This window comes from Diceros bicornis, chromosome 12 (genome assembly GCF_020826845.1).
Source record: "Diceros bicornis minor isolate mBicDic1 chromosome 12, mDicBic1.mat.cur, whole genome shotgun sequence".
Taxonomy (NCBI): Eukaryota; Metazoa; Chordata; class Mammalia; order Perissodactyla; family Rhinocerotidae; genus Diceros; species Diceros bicornis.
Window position 1 is genome coordinate 51357665 of NC_080751.1, and position 25850 is coordinate 51383514.

The 25850-nt window shown below is 36.7% G+C and overlaps 1 long non-coding RNA gene across 1 annotated transcript in view; it reads right to left on the minus strand.

The window, feature by feature from the left end:
* Nucleotides 1–737: 737 nt before the first annotated feature.
* Nucleotides 738–25850, minus strand: part of LOC131412077 (uncharacterized) — a 42897-nt gene continuing 17784 nt past the window's right edge. Inside the window, exon 2 of the long non-coding RNA XR_009221710.1 lies at nt 738–935. This is a non-coding gene — a long non-coding RNA (uncharacterized LOC131412077). The remainder of the gene's footprint in view (nt 936–25850) is intronic.

Sequence of the window (25850 nt, forward strand, 5' to 3'; positions counted from 1 at the left end):
TGGGGGAAGACTTGACCCAGAATTCTTTTTTTTAATTGAGATATAATTGACATGTAACGTGTAAGTTTAAGGTGTAAAATGTGTTGATTTGATACATTTCTATATTGCAATATGATTACCACCGTAGTGTTAACTAACACCTCCATCACATCACATAATTATTTCTTTTTTTTGTGGTGAGAACATTTAAGATCCAGTCTCTTAGCAACTTTAAAGTATATAATACAGTGTTATTGACTGTGACACAGTGCTGTGCATTAGATCTTCAGAACTTATTCATCTTCTAATTGCAAGTTTGTACCTTTTGGCCAACATCTCCCCAATTCCCCCACCTCCCCAGGCACTGTCAATCACCAATTTACTCTCTATTTCTACTAATTTGGCTTTTTTACATTCCACATATAAGTGATATCATACACTATTTGTCTTTGTCTATCTGGCATATTTCACTTAGCATAATACCCTCAAGGTCCATCCATATTGTTGTAAATGGCAAGATTTCCTTTATTTCTCATGGCTAAGTAATATTCCATTGTGTATATATACCACATCTTCTTTATGCATTCATCTGTTGATGGAAACTTAGGTTGTTTCCATGTCTTGGCTCTTGTGAATAAGGCTGCAATTAACGTAGGAGTCCAGATATCTTTTTGATATCATGTTTTCATTTCTTTTAGTTTTATACCCAGAAGTGGGATTTCTGGATCATATGATTGTTCTATTTTTTTTTTTAAAGATTTTTATTTATTTTATTTTTCCCCCCAAAGCCCCAGTGGATAGTTGTATGTCGTAGCTGCACATCCTTCTAGTTGCTGTATGTGGGACTCGGCCTCAGGATGAACGGAGAAGTGGTGCCTCGATGCGCACCCGGGATCTGAACCCGGGCCACCAGCATCGCAGCGCGCGCACTTAACCACCAAGCCACAGGGCCGGCCCTATTTTTTTTTTTAATAAATTTTTTTTAATCTTTTTTTTTTTTCTTTGTGAGGAGATCAGCCCTATGCTAACATCTGCCAATCCTCCTCTTTTTTTTTGCTGAGGAAGACTGGCCTTGGGCTAACATCCATGCCCATCTTCCTCCACTTTATATGGGATGCCACCACAGCATAGTTTGCCAAGCAGTGTGTCAGTGCGTGCCCAGGATCTGAACCCACGAACCCCGGGCTGCTGCAGCAGAGCGCACACACTTAACCACTTGCGCCACCGGGCCGGCCCCTCTATTTTTTTTGTTGTTGTTCTATTTTTAATTTCTTGAGGAACTGCCATACTGTTTTTCATAATGGCTGAAACAATTTACATTCCCACCAACAGTGCACAAAGATTCCCTTTTTCTACATCCTTACCCATGCTTATTTCTTTTGTTTTTGATAATATCCATTCTAACAGGTGTGAGGTGATACATCGTTGTGGTTTTGATTTGCATTTCCTTAATTATTAGTAATGTTGAACATCTTTTCATGTATCTATTGGCCATTTATTTGTCTTTTTGGGGGAAATGTCTATTCAGTTCCTCTGCTCATTTTTAATTGAATTTTTGCTGTTATTGAGTTGTATGAGTTCTTTATATATTTTAGATATTAACCCCTTATCTGATATATGCTTTGCAAATATTTTCTCCCATTCTGTAGATTGCCTGTTCATTTTGTTGATTGTTTCTTTTGCTGTGCAGAAGCTTTTTGGTTTGATGTAGTTCCACTTGTTGATTTTTACCTCTGTAGCTTGTACTTTTGGTGTCATATCCAAAAAATCATTGCCAAGAGCAATGTCCAGGAACTTTTCCCTATGTTTTTTTCCTAGGAGTTTTTTTGTTTGTTTCAGGTCTCATTTTAACGCTTTAATCCATTCTGAGTTGATTTTTGTGAATAGGGTAAGATAGGGGTCCTTCATTTTTCTCACGTGGCTGTCCAGTTTTCCCAGCACCATTTATTGAAGAGACTATTCTTTCCCTATTGAATATTTTTGGCTTACTTGTCAAATATTAGTTTCACTTATATGCAGGAGTTTATTTCTGGACTCTCTATTCTGTTCCATTGGTCTAATGTGTCTATTTTTTTTTTGCCAATACCATGCTGTTTTGATTACTATAGCTTTGTAGTGTAGTTTGAAAGCAGGAAGTGTGATTCTTTCTCAGGACTGTTTTGGCTATTCAGGGTCTTTTGTGGTTCCATATGAGTTTTAGGATTGTTTTTTCTATTTCTGTGAAAAATGCCATTGGAATATTGATAGAGATTGCATTGAATCTATTGATAGCTCTGGGTAGTGTGAACATTTTAATGATACTAACTCTTCTGATCCATGAACATGGGATATCTTTTCTTTCCCCCCTAGGGTGACTTTGGGAGCACTAGCCTCCTGGTCTTTGGCAGAAAAAACTGCTCCTGGGCACAAAGTGTGATTGTACTTTACCTCCTGTCCATTTTCGATGAAGTCCATATAGAAAGAGCTCTTAGAATTTAGTGGCAGAGGTGGTTGAGAAAAGTCTCTTTTTATTTTGTCCTCTGTATGGTTCCGGGAATTTTTCTCCAACTGAGGGGAACTATCTCCTGCCCCTTCACATCTGAATGCCTCTCTCCTCCCCCAGTGTTTGGTGAGCAAAATGAGCTTTTCCTGGGGGTCCGTGTGGGAATAATAAGTAGGATCAGGATGGAGAAGACTAGGGCTAATACACCGCCTAGTTTGTTAGGGATAGATCATAAGATTGCGTAGGCAAATAAGAAATATCACTCTGGTTTAATATGTGGAGGGGTGCTAAGAGGGTTAGCGGGGGTGTAATTGTCTGGGTCTCCGAGAATGTCAGGTGAAAATAGGACTAGGGTGAGTAATATTAGGATTAGGAGTAGGACTCCTAGGATATCTTTGATTGTGTAATACTGGTGGAATGGAATTTTATCTATATTGGATGGAATTCCTGATGGGTTGTTAGATCCTGTTTCGTGTAGGAATAGTAGGTGAGTAACTGCTAGGGCTGAGATGATGAAGGGAAGGATGAAGTGGAAAGCGAAGAATCGGGTAAGGGTAGCTTTGTCAACGGAAAACCCTCCTCAGATTCACTCTACAAGATTGGTGCCGATGTAGGGGATGGCTGAGAGGAGGTTTGTAATAACTGTAGCTCCTCAGAAGGATATTTGGCCTCATGGTAGGACGTAGCCTATAAATGCTGTGGCTATTAGGGTGAATAGCAGGATGATTCCAATGTTTCAAGTCTCTAGGAAGGTATAGGATCCATAGTAGAGGCCGCGTCCTACGTGAATAAACAGGCAGATAAAGAATATGGATGCTCCGTTGGCATGAAGGTAATGGATTATCCAACCATAGTTCACGTCTCGACAAATGTGGGCGATGGATGAGAAGGCAGTTGTTGTGTCTGGTGTGGGAATAATAGTAGGACCAGGGATGGAGTGTGGGATTGCAGGTGGAGCTGAGGGCTACTCTCTGGCATCTCTTTCTGGAGGTGTGTCTGCCCCAACCCATATATCTCCTGCTTTCTAAATCGCAACCAAAATCTATAACAGTCACCTGCCTTTGAAATAGAGTTATTTTTATGAGAACTCATAACTCTCACTGTTTTTGTCTGTGTGTGAGTTTAGTATTTTATTTTATCCTTTCAAAACCTATCCATCTTGAGATCAGCCTGACTGTCTTATCTGACTCTCATCAGCCGAGTCTCACAATTTAGGAAGCAAGTCCCAGCCGTGGACAGGGTTGCACCTTGGAGTGTCCTCACTTCAGAACATTTTGTAGCATCTACAAAACTCAGCAAAAAGAGCTTGAGTTCACTGTAAAATGCATTGAAACCCAAATACCATTTTTACGGTAGTTGGGCCCCAAAAAAGTTGAGAAAGGTCATGATTGAGGCAGCACCGTGCTCCAGAAAAAAGCACAGGGAGGTAGAAGGCTGGAGTTTGAGTCCTAACTATGCCACTGGCTCTCTGGGTGACCTTGGCCATTCATTTGCATGGGCATAGATCTCTGGAAAATAGAAAGGTTGCTCAGATGAACTTTGGAAACTTTTTAGCAGTGACTCTTTATGTTCTATGAATCTAACTCCCAAGTTGGTCACCTTGAGCCCCTCTTGCCAAGTCAGGATCTTTTTTGGAAGAAATGTCACCACATGGAATTAGCAGAGGGCATCTCTCCTCTGGGGCATTTCTTCCTCTCATTCTTTAGGTATGGTCGTGGTGATGATCACCTCCACAGATATCTGTGGTTTTCAAATGGAAACCTAGCCACCCTGAGCCCAAACACACACTGTCCGTTCTCAGGGGCTAAGTGTGGCACCAGTAGCCCACTGATAAATGGTCCTTCCTCAGACCTTGGCAGTTGACTCTTTCTTTGATGTGCCACATTCTCTCTCTGGTAAAATTGAACCTAGGGAGAGGGAAGTAAAACTGTTTTACCTCCTACTAAAGTGAGGCCAGGCTGTGAAAAGTAAAAACAAAAACAGTACGATACTTAAATATCCCCTTTCCTCTTCCTGGAGGGTCTAGATTTAAATCTTGTCTCCATTTTATTACAGATTTCAGGAGGCAAAACTGTCCTTTTGCTGGCCCTTTATCTTCCTTTCCCCAGCCAGTCTCCATCTCCTGGGCTGCCTGTGCCTGCTGGCCCATTGGCTTTCCAGTCGTTGTCTGCCGGGCCAGGATCAGCCTTGTCACTGCTCTGGGCTGTGTGTGTTTCTGCCTTGCAAGTCACAGGAGGCCTGTGGTCTTGGAAGATGCCCTGGGATATATTTTCATTTGTTTGTGTCTTCTTCAGTTTCTTTCATCGAAGTCTTATAGTTTTCATTGTACAGATATTTCACTTCCTTGGTTAAATTTGTTCCTAAATATCCTATATCCTGCAGCTTTAATGTATTTGTTGATTAGTTCCAGCATTGTTGAGTCTTTAGGATTTTCTATGTGGTCATACATTTCTTAATGATGGGGATATGTTCTGAGAAATGTGTCATTAGGTGATTTCATCGTTGTGCAAACATTGTAGAGTGTACTTACACAAACCTAGGTGGTATACCCTAGTGTAAGCCTAGGCTATATGCTACTAATCATGTGGAACCACTGTGGTATATGAAGTTCATCACAGACCAAAACGTCGTCATGTGGCGCATGATGGTATATAATATCATGTCATCTGCAAATAGTGGCAGTTTTAGTTCTTCCTTTCCAATTTGGCTGTCTTTTATTTCTTTTTCTTTCCTAATTGCTCTGGCGGACTTCCAATACTATGTTGAATAAAAGTGGTGAGTGTGGGCATTTTCGTTTTGTTCCTGATCTTAGAAGAAAAGCTTTCAGCTGTTTACTGTTAAGTATGATATTAGCTGTGGGCTTGTCATATATGGCCTTTATTGTGTTAAGGTACTTTCCCTCTGTACCCACCTGTTGTGTGTTTATCATAAATGAATGTTGAATTTTGTCAAATGCTTTTTCTGTATCTATCGAAATTATCACATGATTTTTATCCTTTATTTTGTTAATATGGTGTATCACATTGATTGATTTGCCGATGTTGAACCATCCTCGCGTCCCTGGAATAAATTCCACTTAATTGTGGTGTATGATCCTTTTTGTGTATTGTTGAATTAGGTTTGGTAATATTTTGATGAGGATTTTTGTACTTATGTTCATCAGGGATATTGGCCTGTAATATTCTTTTCATGTGGTGTCCTTGTCTGGTTTTGGTATCAGGGTAATGCTGGCCTTGTAAAATGAGTTTGGAAGTGTCTCCTCCTCTTCTGCTTTTTGGAAGAGCTTGAGAATGATGGATATTAATTCTTGTTTAAATGTTTGGTAGAATTCACCAGTGAATCTGTCTGTTCCCTGGACTTTTCTTCTTGGGAGGTTTTTGATTACCATTTCAATCTCCTTGCTAGTAATCAGTCTGTTCAGAATTTGTATTTCTTCATGATTCAGTCTTTGTATGTTATATGTTTCTAGGAATTTATCCATTTCTTCTAGGTTGTCAAATTTGTTGGCATGTAATTGTTAATAGAAGACTCTTATGATCCTTTGTATTTCTGTGGTATCAGTTGTAATGTCTCCTCTTTCATTTCTGATTTTAATTATTTGAGTTCTCTTTTTTTTTCTTGGTAAGTCTAGCTAAAGATTTGTCAATTTTGTCTATCTTTTCAAAGAGCTAGCTCTTAATTTCATTGATCTTTTCTATCATCTCTTCAGTCTCTATTTCATTTATTTCTGCTCTGATCTTTGCTATTTCCTTTCTCCTACTAACTTTGGGCTTCGTTTGTTATTTTTCTAGTTCCTTGAGATGTAAAGTTAGGTTGTTTTTTGAGATTTTTCTTGTTTCTTAATGTAGGCGTTTATTTCTATGAACTTCTCATTTAGAATTGCTTTTGCTGCATCCTGTAAGTTTTGGTATGTTGTGTTTCCATTTTCACTTGTCTTGAGAAATTTTTAATTTCTCTTTTGATTTCTTCATTGACCCAGTGATTGTTCAGTAGCATGTTGTTTAATCTCTACATATTTGTGAATTTTCTAGTTTTCTTCTTGCAATTGATTTCCAGTTTCATACCATTGTGGCTGGAAAAGATGCTTGATATGATTTAAATCTCCTTAAATTTATTAAGACTTGTTTTGTGGCCTAACATATGATCTTTCTTGAAAAATGTTCCATGTGCACTTGAGAAGAATTTGTATTCTGTTTCTTTTGGATGGAATGTTCTGTATATATCTGTTAAGTCCATCTGGTCTAATGTGTTGTTTAAGGCAAATGTTTCCTTATTGATTTTCTGTCTGAATACTCTATCCATTGATGAAAGTGGTGTATTAAAGTCCCCTACTATTGTATTGCTGTCTACTTCTCCCTTAAGGTCTGTTAATATTTGAGTGCTCCTAATATATTTGGGTGCAACATTTTGGGTGCATAAATATTTACAAATATATCCTCTTGTTGGATTGACTCCTTTATCATTGTATAATGACTTTCTTTGCCTCTGATTACAGTCTTTATTTTAAAGTCTATTTTGTCTGGATGTAAGTATAGCTACCCTGGCTTTCTTTTGGTTTCCTGTTGCATGGAATGTCTTTTTCTGTCCCTTCACTTTCAGTCTGTGTGTGTCTTCACATATTAAGTGAGTCTTTTGTAGGAAGAATATAGATGGGTCTTGGTTTTTTATCCATTCAGCCACTCTATGTCTTTTGATTGGTGAATTTAGTCCATTTACATTTAAAGTAGCTATTGATAGGTATGCACTTATTGCCATTTTGTTAATTGTTTTCTGGCTGTTTTATAGTTCTTATGTTCCTTTTTTCTTCTCTTGCTCTCTTCCTTTGTGATTCGATGGTTTTCTTTAGTGATATGCTTAGATTCCTTTCTTTTTATCTTTGTGTATCTACTAAAGGTTTTTGCTTTGTGATTACCATGAGACTTACATATGATAACGTATAACAGTCTATTTTAAGTTGATAACTTAAGTTTGAATGCATTCTAAAGCTCTACATTTTTACTCTTACCCCACCATGTTTTATGTTTTGATGTCAGATTTTACACTTTTTATCTTGTGTATCCCTTAACTAATTATTGTAGTTATAACTGTTTTTACTACTTTTGTCTTTTAACCTTCATACTACCTTTATGAGTGATTAATCCACAACCTTTACAACATTAAGTTATTCTAAATTTTACTATATATTTACCTTTACCAGTGAGATTTATACTTTCATATGTTTTCCTATTAGTAATTGGCACCCTTTCTTTTCAGCTTAGAGAAGTCCCTGTAATATTTCTTGTATGGCCAGTTTAGTGATGATGAACTCTTTTAGCTTTTGCTTATCTGGAAAAATCTGTTATCTGTCCTTCAATTCTGAATGTCAACTTTCCTGTGTAGAGTATTCCTGCTTGGAAGTTATTTTCTTTCAGCACTTTGAACATATCATGTCAGTCTCTTCCAGTCTGTGATGCTTCTGCTGAAAAATTTGCTGATAATCTTATGGAGATTCCTTTGTATGCCACAAATTATTTTTCTCTTGCTGATTTTAAGATTCTCTCATTTTCTTTAACTTTTTACATTTCAATTATAATGTGTCTTGATGTGGCTCTTTTTGGGTTCATCTTATTTGGAACTCTCTAGTCTTCCTGGATCTGGATGTCTGTTTGCTTCCCCAAGTTAGGAAAGTTTTCAGCCATTATTTCTTCAAATGTTTTCTGCCCTTCTCTCTTCTCCTTTGGGACCCCTAGAATGTGAATGTTAGCCCACTTGATGTTGTTTCATAAATCCCTTAAGCTATCTTCACTTTTTTTTTACTCTTTTTTATTTTTGCTGCTGTGATTGGGTGAGATCCAGTGCCCCGTCTTTGAGTTCATGGATCCTTTCTTCTGCTTCATCTAGTCTGTTGTTGAACACCTTTAGTGTATTTTTCAGTTCGGTTATTGTATTCTTCAGCTCTGTGACTTCTATTTGGTACTTATACTTTCAGTCTCTTTGTTGAAGTTCTCACCTTGTCGATCATTCTCGAGTTTGGTTAGCATCTTTATGACCATTATTTTGTACTCTATCAGGTACAGCACTTAGCTCCATTTCATTAATGATATTTTTTTTGAGATTTTTGTCTTGTTCTTTCGTTTGGAAAATAGTCCTTTATTTCTTCATTTTGCTTGACTCTCTGTGTTAGTTTCTATGCATTAGATAAAACAGCCACCCCTTCCAGTCTTGATGTAGTGGCCTCATGTAGGAGATGAACTTTATCATTCAACCCTTGCCTAGCTCTCAGTTATCTCTCAAACCTTTGTGATTGTCCAAGCAGCCTTTTTATTCTGAGTGCCTCCCAGTAGTTGAGGATATGCCAAGAACTGTCAGTGTCGCAAAGGGGAGGATCTCACCTAGGTTCAGGCTGATTGGAATCTAGGCCTCAGGTAGCAGCTTTTAAAGTATGCAAATATATACAGCCTTTTGGGACTGCAAGCATAAGTCCTTCTGGCTACCAGAGTCAGGCTGTATAGAGGTGTCTCTTGGCCAGCAGTCACAAAAATCAGGGCTCCAGCTGAGTTTACTCACCTCCTCCCATGCTCAGCTAGTTTTTAAATATTTTTCAGAGGAAATTCTTCCTTATCTAGGTGTAGATTAGGTATGTCCATGGGAGGAGGTGAGTTCAAAATCTCCCTACATTGCCATCTTGAACCAAAACTGCCTATAATCATTTTTCTTTTTCTTTTTTTTGGTGAGGAAGATTCACCCTGAGGTAACATCTGTTGCCAATCTTCCCCTTCCTTCCCTTGAGGAAGATAAGCCCTGAGCTAACATCCATGCCAACCTTCCTCTATTTTGTATGTGGAATGCCTCCACTGCATGGCTGATGAGTGGAGTAGGTCCATACCTGGGATCTGAAGTGGAGCATGTGGAACTTTAACCACTCAGCCATGGGGCCAGCTCCGTAATCATTTTTATTGCTGTAGAATTGGTAATAATGTCCCTACTTTCGTTTGATTTTAGTAATTGGGATCTTCTCTCTTTTTATCTCTGTCCATGCAGCCCTAGGTTTGTCAGTTTTGTTGATCTTTTCAAAGAACTAACTTTGGTTTCATTGATTTTCTCTATTGTTTTTCTATGCTCAATTTTCTTTATCTTTGCTCCAATCTTTATTATTTCCTTCCTTCTGCTAGCTTTGGATTTAGTTTCTTCTTCTTGTACCTTAAATTGTAAAGTTAGGGCCGGCCCCGTGGCTTAGCAGTTAAGTGCGTGCACTCCGCTACTGGCGGCCCAGGTTCAGATCCCGGGCGTGCACTGATGCACCGCTTGTCTGGCCATGCTGAGGCCACGTCCCACATACAGACACTAGAAGGATGTGCAACTATAACATACAACTATCTACTGGGGCTTTGGGGGAAAAAAAAAGGAGGAGGATGGGCAATAGATGTTAGCTCAGAGCCTGTCTTCCTCAGCAAAAAGAGGAGGATTAGCATGGATGTTAGCTCAGGGCTGACCTTCCTCACACACACACACAAAAAATTGTAAAGTTAGTTTGTTGTTGATTAGACATCTTTGTTTTTTTTAATGTAAGTGGTTATAGCTTTAGATTTTTCCCTTAGCTCCAATGTTGATGTCTTCCATAAGTTTTGATATATTGTGTTTTTATTTTCATTTGTCTCTGATTATTTTTATATTTCCCTTGTGATTTGTTCTTTGATCTATTGGTTGTTTAAAAGCATTTTAATTTCCATAATTTTGTGAATTTTTTAGTTTTCTTGTTGTTAATGATTTCTAACTTCATCCCATTGTGGTCAGAGAAGACACTTTATGTGATACTATCTTTTAAAGTCTACTGAGACTTAATATGTGGCCTAACATATTTTCTATCCTGGGAAATGTTTCATGTGTAATTAAGAAGAAAGTGTATTCTGTTGTTGGGTAGTGTATTCTGTATATGTCTGTAATGTCTAGTTGGTTTATTGTGTTAAGTCCTCTATTTCTTTACCTACCTTCTGTTTGGTTGTTTTGTCTATTATTTGAGAAGGGTATTGAAGTCTCCAACTATTATTGTAGATACAGTTATTTTTCCCTTCAGTTCTGTCAGCTTTTGCTTCATATGTCTATATATTTGGATTAAACAACATAAATTTATTTCTCACAATTCTGGAGGCTGGAAGTCCGAGATCAGGATGCCAGCATGATTGGATTTTGGTGAGAGCACTCTTCGTGGCTTGCAGACAGCTGCCTTCTCCATTGTCTTTTCTTATAAGGGCATTAATCCCATCATAAGGACCTCACACTCATGACCACATCTAACCTTCGTTACTTTCCAAAGGCCCTGCCTCCAAATACCATCACTTGGGGGTGGGGTTTAAGGCTTCAATATATGAATTTGGGAGGCAGGAACACCAGCATTCAGTCCCTAACAGTTCTGCCTTCTGATACTTGGAATGCCACCATTGGATGCTCAACCCTTTGATTAAATGTTGCTTCTTCCTATGTCCCTAAAGTGCCTAGATGGGAACATTAATTTTTAAATCTTTTTTTATTGAGGTAACATTAATTTATAACATTATGTAAATTTCAAGTGTACATCATTATATTTCAACTTTTGTATAGACTATATTGTGTTCACCACCAAAAGTCTAGTTGCCATCTGCCACTGTACACATGAACCCCTTGATATATTATGACAGTCTCTTATTAGGTACATAAATGTTTTTAATTCCTATATCTTTTGTCTCTTGTAATCTTTTTTGATTTAAAGTCTATTATGTCTAATATACTATTTGCATTGAATGTCCTTTTCTATTCCTTCACTTTCAACTTGTTTGTGTCTTGGATCTCAAGTGAGTCTCCTATGGACAGCGTATAGTTAGAGCATATATTTTTATCCATTTTGCATTCTCTGTTTTTTATTGGAGAATTTATTCTATTTACACTTAAAGTAATTACTGATAAGGAAGAACTTACTTCTGTCATTGTGTTGTTTTTTATATGCCTTATAACTTTTGTCCCTCATTTCCTGCATTATTGTTGATCTTTTGTAGTGAAATGTTTAAATATCTTTCTCATTTCCTTTTGTGTATATTCTATAGCTATTTTTTGTGGTTACCATGGGATTATATTTAACATCCTAAGTTATAATACTCTGATTTGAATTTATACTAGCTTAGCTTCAATAACATACAAAATTCTGATCCTTTGCAGCTCTGTTCCCACTCTTTTCAATTGTTGATGTTAAAATTACGTATTCAGGGGGCCAGCCTGGTGGTGTAGTGGTTAAGTACATGTGCTCTGCTTTGGCGGCCCAGGGTGTGTGGGTTCCGATACTGGGTGCGCACTGATGCACTGCTTGTCAAGTCATGCTGTGGCAGCGTCCCATATAAGTAGAGGAAGATGGGAACAGATGTTAGCCCAGGGCCAATCTTCCTCAGCAAAAAGAGGAGGATTGGCAACAGATGTTAGCTCAGGCCTAATCTTCCTCACACACACACACACACACACACACACACACAAAAATTATATATTTATACATTTTGGGCCACAAAACATAAACCAAAAATTCTTTTAAATACATTAGTCTCTTAAATTATGTAGGAAACAAAATATGGAGTTACAAACCAATGTTAAAATAATATTAGCTTTTATTATTGCCTGTGTATTTACTTTTATTGAGATCTTTATTTCTCCATATGGCTTTGGGTTAGTGTCTAATGTCCTTTCATTTCACCTTGCAGGACTCTCTTGAGTATTTCTGCAGGCAGATCTAGTGGTCATATACTCCTTCAGCTTTTGCTTATCTAGGAATGTCTTAATTCACCCCTCAGTTTTGAAGGACAGTTTTGCCCAATATAGGATTCTTGGTTGACAAGTTTTTTCTTTTATCATTTTGAATAAATCAGCTACTGTTTTCTGGTCTCTGAAGTTTCTGATGAGAAATCTGCTGATAGTCTTATTGAAGATCCCTTGTATCTGATTATTCATGTCTTTCTTGCTGCTTTTAAGTTTCACTCTTTGTCTTTGTTTTTGAATGTTTGATTATAATGTGTCTAGGTGTAGGTCTCTTTGAGTTCAGTTTATTTGGAGTTTATTGAGCTCCTTTGATGTTTATATTCGTATCTTTCATCAAATTCAGGAAGTTCAGCCATTATTTCTTCAAATATTCTGTCCATCCCTTTCTCTGTCTCTCTCCTTCTGGGATTCCCATGATGCATATGTTGGTTGGTTTGCTTGATGGTGTCTCATACACCTCTTATGTTCTGTTCACTTTTCTTCAATCTTTTTTCTTTCTGTTGCTCAGACTAAATAATTTCCATTGTCCTATCTTAAAGTTCACAGATTCTTTTGTCTTTTCAAATGTGCCTTTACATCATCCTGGTGAATTTTTCATTTCAGTTATTGTACTTTTCAGCTCCAGAATTTCTTTTTGGTTTCTTTTCAGATTTCCTTTCTCTTTATAGATATTTCCATTTTGTTTACACATCATTTTCTTGACTTTTCTCACATCTTCTTTTAGTTCTTCGAGCATCTTTAAGACAGTTCCTTAAAATCTTTGTCTAGTAGATCTGCTATTAGGTCTTTTTCAGGGACATTTTCTATTGGTTTATATTTTTCTTTGAATGGGCCACATTTTCCTGTTTCTTTGTATGACTTGTGATTTTTTTGTTGTAATCTGGCCATTTGAATCTAATAATATGGTAACTCTGGAAATCAGATTCTCCCCCTCCTTCAAAGTTTGCTGTTCTTGTTATTGTTTTTGTTTATTTATTTATATATTTTTGGGCTGTCTCTGTGCCTAGGGTCAGCCTCAGGTGTTAACTTCAGGTCTTCTCAGATCTTTTCTGGGCCTTTTCCTGGGCAAGTATGGTTATTTTCTAATTTTTCCCATATATGCAGTTGTTTTTGAATGTCCTGGTTCTTAATGGCTGGCTCCTGAAAAGGAAAATAATGACAAATCAGGAAGGAAAAAAGGGTGCTTCTTTTAAAAATCCCCTTGAAGTTACTTCAACTGGAAGGGGAGGGTCTTGCAACAATGAAGAGGTGCAACAACAACCTTCTGTCTGTCTCTTTGTCTGTACCTTTGTGACCATAAGCAGCAATCAGTGATCAGAGCACAGATCTCCAATATTTGTAGAATAGGGTCCTCTTTGCCCACAGTGGCACCCACATGCTTGTCTGCAAGCTGCTCCAGGAATATGTGGACAGCTACCTGCCATGTGGCTGGAGGTGGGGAATTGGTTGCTGCTACTGCGCTGAGAGCTAAAATTGACAGAAATTAGCCACAATTTATCATCCAAGTCTTCCCTGGAATTTGAAAGTCTTAAACTGACTCCAGAGTTCCAAAATATTTACATCAGACTGATTTTGCCATTGCAATTATTGTCTAGGAGGGAAGACAGATTCCGGTTGCTTCCTATGCCCTCATCTTCCCAGAATCTTCTTCTTGACAGATTCTTTTAAAGTTTAATTACAAAGATTTAATTATAGGCCATCTAAGAAAGTTAAAAGATAAATTTTAGTTTTATTTCAATGACATACCAATAGTAGTAGCAGCTCTATGAATACCTGTTGAGTAGATTAAGTACATCTAGGGAATTGAAGAGGAGTATCAGAAAGATCACCTACTACGGACTGAGGGTTTATGTCCCCCCTCCACCTGCCCAATTCATATGTTAAAATTCTAACTCCCAATGTGATGGTATTGGAGGTGGGGCCTTTGGGAGTTGCTTAAGTCCTCATGAACGGGATTAGAGCCCTTGTAAGAAGAGACATGAGAGCTTTCTTCCTCTCTCTGCTCTCCATCACATAAGGATACAACAAGAAGACAGCCATCTGCAAATAAGGAAGCAAGGCCTCACCAGAAAGCAGATCTTATGGCACCTTGATCTTGGATTTCCCAGCCTCCAGAACTGTGAGAAATAAATCTTTGTTTTTTAAGCTACCTAGTTTATGTTATTCTTGTTATAGCAGCCTGAACTGACTAAGACGTGATCTTAAGTTGCATGGTCTCTTTTGGGCTGTCATAATTTGGTTGCATTTATGAAAATCTCTTGGGCAAGGACAAGACCATACTTCTAAAGGCAATTAAGACTACCTCCACTACTTCTCTCCTAGTTTAAAATTTCTCCCTTGGAAGGCTTCACTAAAAATAGGAATGATGATTTAGGAACTTTGTATTTCAGGGCTGAAATTGGAAGGCTGTTCCAGCTTTTCTTGCAGGATAAGTAAGATTCTAGAGCTCCCTCACTGTGTTGTTATTTCTGCCTTTTCAATATTCTCTCCCTCTTCTTTCAGCTCAGCATTATACATATTCTGGCATTTAAAAAAAAATGTGCAATACAAAGAGAGATTTCCCTGACCTTCATTGGTACCACAGGGCTGGAAGCAGAACTCAATTGATAAGTATTTAACATTTCACCATTAGTTTTATTTAGTTTATTTCTAACTTTTTCAAGTTACTCATATTCACCTAACTTTACAGATTGTACAAGAACATATAGTTGGAGATATATATATATCTCTATATAACTATATATATATAACAAAATAATTATATATATACTTACAAACTCATGATTGTCTTCTATTAATAAAAAAAGTGTTAAAATTTTTCATAGACTTATAAACTCACAAGTGTTACCTTTTAGCCTTAATAATCCCAGAACCATTGCTTTATTCAAATTAGAAGGTTACTCTTTGTATTCACTTCGCTAGTCTTATTTTCTTTTCAACACAAATGATGCAAGAATATACTCTTGCTGGCAATTTCTCTAAGAGTAAGTTGTCAGACAAAACCAAAATCTAACAGCTAGAAATTTATGGACACAGAGCAATGTTTCCATGTGCCTCACTGGAATATTTTTATAAGAAGATTTCGCTTTATTCTTCAGCTGTTTCGTTCCCTTTGTTCTGAAATAAATTAATTTTAAAAGCTCATGAAAGAAGGAAGGGAGAGAGGAAGGAATAGAGGAGTGAGGGAGCAAGGAAGGAAAGAGGGAAGGCAGGACTTCACTCAGCTGTCCTTAACTTTTAATATTCAGATAAGTTCTGGCAGCATAGGAAATGGGAAGGACTTCTGTCTTATTATCAATTCTTTTCCTTTCCCAGTCAATGATCTCAAAGCTGCAGAGGAAATGAAAAATAGTTTCTATTCTCAAAAAGGCAAAGTATACTTAGATCATCCAATTACTTGGCACAAGGCTGGATTCAATAAGTAGCTGAAATAAATCAAAAGGTAAGGTTTAAAGTTATTAACACTCCTAATAGAAAATTATGTTGTCTAGAACTTTCACTGCTTCTATAAATCTTTTAAAGTAAGAGTAGGAGTGGTGGAGATTACACAATATAAAAAATTAAATTGGCATGTGTTTTGGCTCCTCAAATCTAGTAATTAGTTAAACAACTTTGCTCTCAATATTTTGAGTTATAATTGACTTAAGATGTTATTTTGATTTGTAGTTGCTCTGGAATAGGAAACAGTTTTGAAACATTTACTTTCTAAAGACCTAAAAACTAGCTAGCTAACTAAATAACTAGTTCTTGGTACGAGACATAAAAAAATGTTCTCAAGATATTCAGGTGTGATTGGCTTTTACGTTTCCTAATCAGTGCTTCTATATTAGGGCCTAAACATGAGAGCTAATTCTTCTTGATCTTTTGAGTTGGCATTCTTTATTTGGCTTTGTGAAAACAACTCACAGCTATGTAAATATCATTTAATAATCTCTTCACTGTAGGAAGAGCATCTCATTTGTGTAGCACTGTACAAAGTGCTTTCACATCATCATTTGATTTTTATGACTATGAACTAGATAGGAAAGGTATTGTTATTCACGAATTCAGTATGTTCATTCAATAACGAATGACAGGCGTTGGGGGTACGTAGTGAACCAGACAAGGCCCTATTCTCATGGAGCTTGTGTACTAGTGGGGAGAGACAGAGAAAAAAACAAATAAATATAGATTTATGTCAATTCTACGCAGAAAAGTTAAGCAGCGTAAAAGGGACAGGGAATATGGGAAATCCCCATTTATGCTACTTTGTTTAGAGTCATCAGGAAAAACCTCTCTGATGAGATGACATTTGGGCAAAGGATTCCAGAGGAAGACTATTCCAGGCAGAGGAAACAGTAAATATAAAGGCCTGGAGAAGGGAATACTTCTTGGTGTATTCAATTCTATAATAAAAGGAATTATAGGAGAGGAGATGTGACTGGAGTGAAGTGAGCAATGGAAGAATGGTAAAAGACAAAGCCTGTTTCAGAGGAAATAAGTAAACAGGCTATGAGTAAGATTAGCCAAGTTGCTCTTGATCATTCAGTAAGTGACGGAATTGAATTCAAACCCAGGTCCCCTGACTCCAAATCCTGTTTGTGAAACATTTTACTTCAATGACATGACAGTAGTAGTTGCTCTATTAGTGCTTGTTGGGTGGATTTGGTGCATCTAGGGAACTTAAGAGGAGTATCAGGTAATATGCTGATACAGTATATTATCAGTATATTGTAGACACCAATATACAGTAAAAGATAATGTTAATTTGCCTGACCTCTTTTGGAGCTGTTATAATTTGGAGCATTTATGAAAATCTCTTGGTCAAGGATAAGACCAGAACGCAAATGGTCAACTAAATAGGCAACAAAGTCCTCCCACTACTTCTTTCCTAGTTTAAAATTTCCCCCTTAAAAGATTTCATTCAGCTGTCCTTAACCTTTAATATTGAGACAACAATTTCTGACAGCAAAGTAAATGGGAAATAGAGTAAATATTAAAATTTGAAAGAAACTCTATGAGATTATTGGACTGTGTGTATGTGTGTGGTGTGCATGTGTGTATATATATATATATATATATATATACACACACACACACACACAGAGAAAAATATGTGTACATACGGTTACATACACATACATACATATGTGTATAGATATACATAAACATACACCACCCCCTCATGGGAAACTTTAACTGCTAATGTTAGTGGTAGTAGTAGATATAAATGATGATATAGATATCATAACATCAAAAGGTATCCATTCCAATAAAATCTACTCATTGAGTTCATACTGTAATCATGGGTTAAATCAGACTAATATGAATTATAAATGTAAATTTTCAATAATAATATAATACCATAACAATATGCAAACATTAAAGATAAGAGTATTATAATAACAATAGAATTAGGTAAGCAAGAGTTCACGTCCCTTGGAAACATAATATTATTGCCTGTTAAGTGATGAATTAATACATGATTTTGACTGAGCATTGAGCTAGCTCTCTCTTAGCATACTTTTAAAAGACCTAGCATTACTTAATCAGTTTTTATAGGAAATTATCAATTATTTTGCTTTAGAGATTGCCATATAGTATCCAACACAATGGCTTAAACATTGATTGGGAGACAGCATGGAGTGGTGTTTGAGAGAACACAGCCTCTGGATTCAGGTTAAGTTGAAACCCAGCTCCACACTTATTAGCTGTGTGAGCTTAGACATGTCTTAAGTGTCCTCATCTGTAAACTAGTTTAATAATAATATCCACCTTACAGGGTTAGTGAGGCTTAATGTTAGTTAATACACATGTAAAGTGCTTAGAACAATCCTTACACATAGTAAGAACTAAAGAGGTGTTAACACTATTTTTATTAACATGAAAGATGTTTGTTGAATTTAATTAATTTCTTGCAGATAAGATTAGTTGATTTAAAAATAGTTCAAATGTGTACTAATAAATGTGATTTCTATACTATTATGGTGAGCTTGAGGTTTAGGGAATTGTTTCTCCATGTCTGACTTGCAGGCATATTTACTCACTAACACCATTCAAGAATAATTTCTCCATCTCTTTTCTCTCCCAAGTGTGATAGATATAATAACTGTTCCCATGAGGCAGAAACTTGGAGCTTTCTCCTTTTTACTCAATGATCAGTTATGTTTGTCTTTGAAGTCAGCTTCCTTCTTTTCTAAAAGGAAAATCTAAAAAGGAAATTTAGCCTGCTTAGTTTGGCAGTGTTTTTTAAATGTTTTAAAAATGTGGGTTGTAAATCAATTTAGTGGTTTGCAGTCAATTTAAAAAAATTTTTAAAAAATGAGAGTGCATCACATAAAGTAAAGTTAAGTATTATTTCACGAAGCATTACACACACTTATGTGCATTTATAAATATGTTTCTACACGTGTAACACATATGAAAGACAACACGTGTTGTGATTAAGGGCATGGACTCTGGAGCCATGCTGCCTGTATTCAAATCCCAGCTTGGCTACTTGTCTTTGCACAAGTTTCTATGTGCCTCAGTTTACTCAAAATGAAGAAAATAAAAGTACCTACTTCACAGGTCTGTTGGGAGGATTAAGTGAGTTAACATATGTAAACACCTTAAACTTTATAAGGCTCTATCTATCTATCTATCTATCTATCTATCTACGTATCTATCTATCTACCTACCTATCTACCTATCTATCCTCACACATATACAGATGTACACACAGGTATTTGTATATCCATATATCTATACCTGTATCTTTACAAATATACCTACACACATATATTTGCAACATACAGAGTAAGATCCATATAAATGTTAGTTATTATTAATTATATATGTGTGTGTGTATACTGTGTTCTAACGTAAAACATGTTTCTTACTGTGAGTTGCGGCCAAAAGAGTTTGAAAGCTGCTGGTTTATCAAGTGGAAGCTGATATTGTTAGTGGATTTGGAGTGAAGAGACTCTGATCTTGGTCAATACCCTGTCAATCCCTGTATTACCTGGAATGTGTCATTTGACCTCTCTGTCATTATCTTTCTCTTAAAGGTGATTGGGCACTACATTATACTAAATGTGCCAACAGACAGTATAATTCTATGTTTCCATTAACCTTTCTGGCTCTTCCTTTTCTTTTCTCTCCTATATGAGCAAAATGGGAAGTTCTGTATAGATTGCAGCATTATGAGTTTTATCCTTGGCTAGAATGATTGAATGAGGATTAAGTACTTGAGGAAAAGACATGCAATACGGACTCTCCAAATGGGATAGTGACCAACTGACCTCATCTGATCTTTCTTCTGAGGGAAAGTTGAATGTGAGAAGACAGGCAACATTATGGATGCATAGAGAGAGACATCAGAATGGAAGAGGATCAGAGCAGTATTGCTATAGTACCCTTCAAATTGTAACAGGGGAAAAATGGTCTGTAGAATCAGGTGCTGGTGGCATAGTTGTGCTTGGGGAGAGAACCAGCACAAACTGCCTTTGATTAGCTATTATGGTTGTGGAAAGACTGATCCTCAGGACATGCCCTGGGTGGGTTATAAGTGAGATAGAGAAAGAGAGTTGAGGTTGGGGTGAGCCAGGAAAGGAGATGAATCAAAGAAGAGACAAAGGGGCCCCAGGAACATGAGAAGGTAGAGCTTAAATATAAGAGACAACCACTGAAACTTTCCTGGAAGCAGGTTGAGAACTTTTAAAATAACAGGGATGTCTAATCTTCAGTTTTTTGTTGCTGTGCCACACTGAGGTGCAACCCCTCTCTATTGCCCCAGACCCTCAGCCTTGAGTCAGTAGTGTTCCAGAAGAAAAGGTGATTAAGAAGAGTCCATCAGCTTGATATAAGGAAGAAAGTGAAATACAGAAGATTTAGTGGAAACAGGAACTCAGAGTTGAAATATAACCCCCATCAGGCACCCAGAGATATTAGAAGGGATGCCAGGTTTCCCAATGCGGAACAGAAGTTTGAGCCAATTTACTTAAATCTTGGAAGACAAGATGAGTCAAGCAAGTGCAAGACTTGGGGGCTTTCAAGTGGCTGATACATGATATGATACCATAACTCTCTGTCACTTAGAATGGTGTTTTCCAAGGAATGTCTCTGAGCACTAGCTTTGTAAGTTTCTCCTCCCCAGTAAGGGTTTTGTGATGGAATAAGTTTGGGAAGCGATGGACACTCTACCGCTCAACTTCCCTTGAACTTCCCTGAAGTTCGCATTAGCACATTATAACTCTGGGAAGTCTAGCTGTGAAGATTAAGATTACCAAGTTGCCTTCCTTCAAACCTAAAAGAAGCAGAGAAACACACTGTAGTTTCTAACTACTTGCTAGATTTTTCTATCTTGAGTTCAAAGAGGCGTTACCAAATCAATATGTACAAAACTAAATTTATTGTCTTCCCTATGAAGTGCGTTTATCTTCTTGTTTTAACCATTTTGGTTAACAAGATCACCACCACCTAAGTCATCACACTTAGAAATCTCAGTCATCATTTATTTTTGACACTTTGCTCTCCCTCACACCTGCCACATGCATATGATCCATTTAATTCATTATCAGATATTCTTGATGCTTGTAAAACACTTATATATCCCTTGCTACATGCCAGACTCTCTAAAATTTTAATATATGTTGAATATTTAAGATACATTGAATCCTCACAGCAGGAAATTGTATTTCCATATACCAAGCAGCAAACAATTAGAAATTGAAATTAAAACAAAATACCATTTACAATAGCATCAAAAAATACAAAATTCTTAAGGAGAAATCTGACCAAATATGTGAAAAACCTATACACTGGAAACTACTAAATATTGTTGACAGAAATAATGGAAATGTCAATAAATGGAGAGGTCTACCTTGTGCATAGTCTGGAAGGTAGACTGGAATGGAAGACTCAACATTGTTAAGATGTCAGTTCTCCCCATATTGATCTATAGATTCAACACAATCCCAATTAAAATCTCAGCAGACTAATTTGGGTAGAAATTGGCAAGCTAAGTCTAACATTCATATGGGAATGTCACGGACCTAGAATAACTAAAAAAACTTTAAAATAATAAGAAGAAAGCTAGAGGGCTACACTACATGATTTTAAACACTATTATTATGTTATAGTAATCAAAACAATGTGGTATTGGCCTGAAGAGAGACAATTACATCACAGGAACAAACTAGAGAGTTCTGAAATAGACCCACATATATACGGACAATTGATTTTTTTTACATCAGCGCAAAGGCAATACAATAGAGAAAGGATAGCTTTTTTTTTTATTGATGTCAAATTAGTTTATAACATTGTGAGATTCCAGTTGTACATTATTATTTGTCAGCCACCATATAAATGTGCCTCTTCACCCCTTGTGCCCCCCACCACCAAACTGTTCTCTCTGTCTGTGTGTTAGTTTATATTCCATATATGAGTGGAATCATGCACTGTTTGTCTTTCTCCTTCTGGCTTATTTCACTTAACTTAATACCCTCCAGGTCCATCAATGTTGTTGCAAATGGGACGATTTTGTCTTTTTTTATGGCTGAGTAGTATTCCATGGTATATATATACCACATCTTCTTTATCCAGTCATCAGTCGAGGGACACTTTGGTTGCTTCCATGTCTTGGCTATAGTGAATAATGCTGCGATGAACATAGGTGTGCATAAGCCTCTTTGGATTGTTGATTTCAGGTTCGTTGGGTAGATTCCCAGTAGTGGGATAGCTGGATCATAAGGTATTTCTATTTTTAATTTTTTGAGGAATCTCCATACTGTTTTCCATAGTGGCTGCACCAGTTTGCATTCCCACCAGCAGTGGATTAGGGTTCCCATTTCTCCACAGCCTCCCCAGCATTTGTTGTTTTATGTCTTGGTGATTATAGCCTTTCTAATGAGTGTAAGATGATACCTTAGTGTGGTTTTGATTTGCATTTCCCTGACGATTAGTGATGTTGAGCATCTTTTCACGTGCCTATTGGCCATCTGTATATCTTCTTTGGAGAAGTGCCTGTTCATTTCCTCTGCCCATTTTTTGATCAGGTTGTTTGTTTTTTTGTTATTCAGTTGTGTGAGTTCTTTATATATTGTGGAGATTAATCCCTTGTCAGATATGTGGCTTGCAAATATTTTTTCCCACCAGGTGGATTCCCTATTCCTTTTGATCCTGGTTTCACTTGCCTTGTAGATGCTCTTTAATCTGATGAAGTCCCACTTGTTTATTTTTTCTTTTGTTTCCCTTGTCTGACTAGACATGGAATTCAAAAAGATCCCTTTATGGCTGATGACGAGAAGTGTACTACCTATATTTTCCTCCATGAGTTTTATAGTTTCAGGTCTCACTTTCAGGTCTTTGATCCATTTTGAGTTAATTTTTGTGTATGGTGAAAGAGTATGGTCTACTTTCATTCTTTTGCAACTGGCTGTCCAGTTTTCCCAGCACCATTTATTGAAGAGAATTTCCTTTCTCCACTGTATGTCCTTAGCTCCTTTGTCAAAGATTAGCTGCCTGTAGATATGAGGTTTTATTTCTGGATTTTCAATTCTGTTCCATTGATCTGTGTGTCTGTTTTTTTACCAGTACCATGCTGTTTTAATTACTATCACTTTGTAGTATGTTTTGAAGTCAGGGATTGTTATGCCTCCAGCCTCATTCTTCTTTTTCAGGATTGCTTTAGCTATTTGGGGCCTTTTGTTGCCCCATATGAATGTTAGTATTCTTTGTTCTATTTCTGTGAAGAATGTCCTTGGGATTCTGATTGGGGTTGCATTGAATCTGTAGATTGCTTTAGGTAGTATGGACATTTTAACTATGTTTATTCTTTCAATCCAAGTGCATGGAATATTTTTCCATTTCTTTATGTCATTATTGATTTCACTCAATAATGTCTTACAGTTTTCATTGTATAGGTCTTTCACTTCCTTGGTTAAATTTACTCCTAGATATTTTATTCTTTCTGTTGCAATTGTAAGTGGGATTTTCTTCTTGAGTTCTCTTTCTGTTAGTTTGTTGTTGGTATATAGAAATGCAACTGATTTTTTCAGTTGATTTTGTATTCTGCCACTTGGCTGTAGTTGTTGATTATTTCTAATAGTTTTCTGATGGATTCTTTAGGGTTTTCTATATATAAGATCATGTCATCTGCAAACAGCGAGAGTTTCACTTCTTTGTTGCCTATTTGGATTCCTTTTATTCCTTTTTCTTGCCTGATTGCTCTGGCCAGAACCTCCAGTACTGTGTTGAATAGGAGTGGCAAGAGTGGGCACCCTTGTCTTGTCCCTGTTTTCAGAGGGATGGCTTTCAGTTTTTCCCCATTGAGTATGATGTTGGGTGTGGGTTTGTCATATATGGCCTTTATTATGTTAAGGTACTTTCCTTCTATACCCATTTTGTTGAGAGTTTTTATCATACATGGATGTTGGATCTTGTCAAAAGCCTTCTCTGCATCTATTGAGATGATCATATGGTCTTTATTTCTTGTTTTGTTAATGTGGTGTATCACATTGATTGATTTGCAGATGTTGAACCATCCCTGTGTCCCTGGTATAAATCCCACTTCATCATGGTGTATGATCTTTTTAATGTATTACTGTATTTGGTTTGCCAATATTTTGTTGAGGAGTTTTGCATCTGGGTTCATCAGGGATATTGGTCTGTAGTTTTCCTTCTTAGTACTGTCTTTGTCTGGCTTTGGTATCAGGGTGATGTTGGCCTTGTAGTATGTGTTAGGAAGTGTTCCATCTTCCTCTATTTTTTGGAATAGTTTGAGAAGGATAGGTATTAAATCTCCTTTGAATGTTTGGTAAAACTCTCCAGAGAAGCCATCTGGTCCTGGACTTTTATTTTTTGGGAGGTTTTTGATTACTGTTTCAACATCTTTACTTGTGATTGGTCTATTCAGGTTCTCTATTTCTTCTTGATTCAGTTTTGGGAGGTTGTACGAGTCTAAGAATTTATCCATTTCTTGTCGATTGTCCAATTTGTTGGAATATAGTTTTTCATAGTATTCTCTTATAATCCTTTGTATTTCTGTGGTATCCATTGTGATTTCTCCTCTTTCATTTCTAATTTTATTTATTTGAGCCTTCTCTCTTTTTTTCTTGGTGAGTCTGGCTAAGGGTTTGTCAATTTTATTTATCTTCTCAAAGAATCAACTTTTTGTTTCATCGATCCTTTCTACTGTTTTTTGGGTTTCAATTTTGTTTATTTCTGCTCTAATTTTTATTATTTCCCTCCTTCTCCTGACTTTGGGCTTTGTTTGTTCTTCTTTTTCTAATTCTCTTAAGTGTAGTTTAAGATTGCTTATTTGGGATTTTTCTTGTTTGTTAAGGTGGTCTGTATTGCTATGAATTTCCTTCTCAGGACTGCTTTTGTTGCATCCCATATGAGTTGGTATGGTGTATTTTCATTTTCATTTGTTGCCAAATATTCTTTGATTTCTCCTTTAATTTCCTCAATGATCCATTTGTTGTTCAGTAGCATGTTGTTTAGTCTCCATATCTTTGTCACTTTCCCAGCTTTTTTCTTGTAGTTGATTTCTAGTTTCATAGCATTATGGTCAGAAAAGATGCTTGTTATAATTTCAATCTTCTTAAATTTATAGAGGTTTGCCTTGTTTCCCAACATATGGTCTATCCTTGAGAATGTTCCATGCATGTTTGAGAAGAATGTGTAATCTGTTCTTTTTGGATGGAGTGCTCTCTATATATCTATTAAGTCTATCTGGTTTAGTTTTTCATTTAAGTCCACTATTTCCTTATTGACTTTCTGTCTGGATGATCTATCCATTGATGTAAGTGGGGTGTTAAGGTCCCCTACTATTATTGTGTTGTTGTTAATATCTCCTTTTAGGTTTGTTAATAGTTGCTTTACCTACTTTGGTGCTCCTGTGTTGGGTGCATATATATTTATAAGTGTTATGTCTTCTTGTGGAGTGTCCCTTTTATCATTATATATTGCCCCTCTTTGTCTCTCATTACCATTTTTATCTTGAAGTCTACTTTGTCTGATATAAGTATGGCAATACCTGCTTTCTTTTGTTTGCCATTAGCTTGGAGTAATCATCTTCCATCCCTTCACTCTGAGCCTGTGTTTATCTTTAGAGCTGAGATGTGTTTCCTGGAGGCAGCGAATTGTTGGGTCTTGTTTTCTAATCCATCCAGCCACTCTGTGTCTTTTGATTGGGGAATTCAATCCATTTACATTTAGAGTGATTATTGATATATGAGGGCTTAATGCTGCCATTTTATCTCTTGTTTTTCAGTTGTTATGTATTTCCCTTGTTTCTTGTCCTATGTATTTTGGACTGCTAATTCAGTTGGTGGCTCTCTCTAATGGCTTTCTCAGTTTTCTCTTTATTTATCATTTGTGTCTTTGATCTAATTTTTTGTTTAGTGGTTACCATGCAGTTACCATGCGGTTTGTATAAAAGATCTTGTAGATGAGATAGTCCATTCCCTGATAGCCTCTTGTTCCCTTAGTCTAAGCAGGTTTCATCCCTTTCCTCTTCCCCTTCTAAGTTGTTGTTGTCACAACTCATTCCATTATGTGTTGTGAATTTGTGGTTAAAATGAAGTGATAATATTATTTTTGATGTTTTCTTTTCCTTTATCTTTAGAGTTATAATTAAGTGTTTGCTAATCTGTTCTGATAGACAGTTGCA